Source organism: Pinus tabuliformis, chromosome X, assembly GCF_031772625.1.
Source record: "Pinus tabuliformis cultivar Carrire ecotype Pingquan chromosome X, CPIR1, whole genome shotgun sequence".
Taxonomy (NCBI): Eukaryota; Viridiplantae; Streptophyta; class Pinopsida; order Pinales; family Pinaceae; genus Pinus; species Pinus tabuliformis.
Genome location: NC_142308.1, coordinates 1,010,617,764 through 1,010,621,465, shown reverse-complemented (window position 1 = coordinate 1,010,621,465; position 3,702 = coordinate 1,010,617,764). Strand labels below are relative to the sequence as shown.

The following is a 3,702-nucleotide window of genomic DNA, read 5'->3' as shown; positions in this document are numbered from 1 at the left end:
AATGTTGTGAACTTCCCAAAAATATCGGTGTCGACAAAAACATTTAAATAATGATAAATGGCAGGGAAAATATCTCTTAAAAATTCTGGCTTGAAAAGTAAATGCCTCCCAATAATAAATTCTATATGTTTAGAAAATATTTTAAACAAAGCTGCTCTTTAATATCATAGATGCAGTTTCTAAAAATAGGTAATCTAATGCTTGTGCGGTTGAGAAAGTTTAAGTAGACCAGATTAGTGCTTCCAGGTGTTTCCAGCATACATCAACAGCGGGGCCGTAATTAGACCGAATACCCATGTGTCTCAGAAACAGCTCCGGAGGCCTGTACTCTCTGGTGATGACCTTATGACTCATTCCACGTGCTTGTATTCGAGCAAGACCAAAGTCACATATCTTTATCGTTTGGTTCTCCGTTATGAGAATGTTTTGGGGCTTCAAATCGCGATGTAGCACATTGGCAGAGTGCAGATAGTTAAGGGCTCTCAATATCTGTGAATCATAACAGAATGAATTTGTTAAACCATGCTCAACTCCACCGCCCCAATGACTTGAACCGATTAGAAATGCATCGGTCATCATAAATTCAATTTATTACATGTCTCAAGAAATTTTAATAAAAAACGGCTTCAAGATTTCCAAGAAAAACCAGATTCAAGATAACAGCGGTTAGATCAAGTTAACTTTGCAAGAAAAATAAGTTAACAACAACTAGAGGAATTGCGGGAAAATTTAAACTAAGCCTCCACAAATTTCAACCAACGCTTCCCAGATTTCAAGAAATTTCCGAAAAATGGCTGGAATGCTTCTTAAAAAAAAATCTAAATGAACAACAGCTATCAGGTTTGAAAATCGAACCAACAATTGTTAACGGTTTCAAGAAAAAAATAGAATTAATTAGGAAACATGGCCTACCTAAAGGAATTATGGGTTTCGGAGTGCGACATCACTATGTATGCTGGTACTGTTTTAGTATCCTACACTACTATATATGAACTGTGTTAACGTGTTAATTCTATTGGATTCTAAGATATTTACATAGTCTACACTCTAGCAACTAACTAAAAAAGTTGATTCAGAATTCAAACGTCAAACGAGTGTATGCATAAACAAAAGCACGGCGATGTCCTTATAGTTAAGAGCAGCCATCACGTTTCGAAGTCAAACGAACAATAGTTAATGCGTTTAAAGAAAAAAAATGTTTCAGAGAACGATATCACTATAGTTAATGCGTTTAAAGGAAAAAAATGTTTCAGAGAACGATATCACTATGTGTGTCCGTACTGTTTTAGTGATCTGCACCACTATATATGAAATGTGTTAATTTGATAGATTTGGGATTTCCATTAATTATAATTTGTATTCTTCTTTGAGTCTCTAAAATACTACGTGGCCCCATTTTGCCATGCAAGGTTACATATGTCTGGAAGCAAATTTGTTTGTGGTGCGGGAACAACGTTAGCAAGGTTACGGATGTGTAGCACCTTCGGATTTGGTCGGTGCCGTGTGTGAATTGAAGAACCCACCAAAAGCTAAAGTAATTCGTTGAACCTTTGGTAGATCAGAATTTAGTCAGAGGCACATGAAGCTATAAAACCTAGACCCATTCAGGTTTGGCTATAATTCTGTGGTTGGATCTGCACTATAATTTTCCCTCTGTGCAGTAGAAAATTTATTCACCATGGGTAGTGTAAGCATAGTGAGTAGTTCCACACTCTGTCCTGCAAATCCAACACAAGAAAAGCATTGCTCGCTTTCTCCATTTGATCTTCAGCTAGCAGAGGCCAACTACATTCAGTATGTACTCTTCTTCCAACATGGATTTGTTAATAATTCACTTGAAGTAACAATTGAGCGGTTGAAATGGAGCCTGGAAAAGGCGCTCCTTCATTTCTACCCTTTCGCTGGCAAATTGGTCAACTTTACTGATGGTTTTCTAGATATCGAATGAAATAATGAGGGTGCCCAATTTACAGAGGTCGTTACAGATGCCACTCTTGACCAAATTCTCGTTCCAAAAGTCCTTGCTATATTCAGGAACTGCTGTTTCCTCTGAACCATTCTATTTGTGCAGACGGCCGGTCTCTTCCTTTGCTTGCAGTTCAGGTATGTGATTGAAAAACCTCCTAATTACAATCTGCATTTAATTAATGATTTGAAAGATGTTTTCTTTGTTACAGTTTACTATACACAGATGTAGAAAACAGACTTTTCTACGGTATATATTTTCTTGTCAGTTACAAATTTGATAAGAATTGGGTAGAAATCCCAACTATGGTCGAAATATAATCAATTTTTTGAGCACCCAACAGCTTTGTTCAATTTAAATAAACTTAAATTATAATAACATATGAACGGAATTGTAATTCAATAAAAACTATACTTTCCCAGTTTTGCAGAATATTTCTGCTCATTCTCTCGAGTGCACCAGAACACCGTATTCTTCTCATGTTCACTGATATTTGAATATCATACAGGACATCAGTCTTTATCTGCTATCTTAAATTTCCTAGATACCTTAAAGATCTTGAGAATACTAAATGAGGCATTTACCGTTGAGTTTTTGAGTAAGGTTTTCATGTTCAATATCATTAATATCGCCTGCAGTAAATAGAAACAGTTAAAGAAAAAAAAAACGATGCATTTAAAGCAGAGGAAATTAAAGAACAAAATGGATGCATTTCTCGTTGAGTATTTTGCTAAGTTCACCTAGAAGCCACGGTGCTAAATTTATGTTTTGAATTAAGAGGTTCTCCATGATCCTCTGCAGGTAGATCCCTTGCAGCTATCGGAATAACATAAAATAACAAGGTACTTCTCCGGAGTTAGCTGCATCTGAAGTTTGCCCAAATACATAAAGATAGTCTGATACATACTAGGCTTGTCAGGCCGCAAACTACAATGCCACTGCCTTCTACAATGCCACTGCCTTTCTCTGGTGCAACTAGCTATGAACTACGTCGAAAGGCTAGAATTGCAATCTTGCAGACTCAAGCGAGTAGATAACAGAGCACATCCAAAGAGTGCAATTGAAGCGTGTAGATAACAGAGCACATCCAAAGAGTGCAATTGAAATCTTGCAGACTCTTCTGGGCAGGCGGCGACTATCTTTTACAAGATTTACAGACACTGAAATTTTCCAAGAATAGGTATCTTGATAAACAATAGAGGCAAACGGTCTTAGGTTTTATACGGCCCTTTCTCTTGCAAGAATTTTACGAGTTGCATGCTAATAGCCATATGGAAGGGGCCTTGCATGCTAATAGCCATGTGGAAAGAGCCTTGATATACATGTGGAAAGGACCTCGAAACTACAACATACATGGGATAAGATGATATTGCAAACTTTGCTTCAACCAGCCTACTTTGGATAAGATGATATTGCAAACTTTGCCTCAACCAGCCTACTTTGGATAAGATGATATTGCCTCAATCTTTCTGCATCGGGCAACGTGAAGGCTGTAATAAGAGGTCGATTGTTTTCTGAACCAAAAACTTTGCTTAAAATTTCGTTGAATGAAATTGGGAGCATTAAACTTAGGTTAAAATGAAAAAACATTGAAAAAAATCGGTCAAAGTATAAACTAATGGTCGGTCAACGATCGAGCGATCACTAATAGTCCAGGCAGGGACTAATAATATTAATGGCGCAATGAGGTTATATAATGAGGACTGTGCATTCCATCATTCCTCACATAAAGCATT

At 37.0% G+C, this 3,702-nt stretch overlaps 1 pseudogene; it reads right to left on the bottom strand.

The window, feature by feature from the left end:
* Positions 1 to 219: 219 nt before the first annotated feature.
* LOC149143178 (mitogen-activated protein kinase 2 pseudogene) lies at positions 220 to 576 on the bottom strand (annotated as a pseudogene).
* Positions 577 to 3,702: the final 3,126 nt, after the last annotated feature.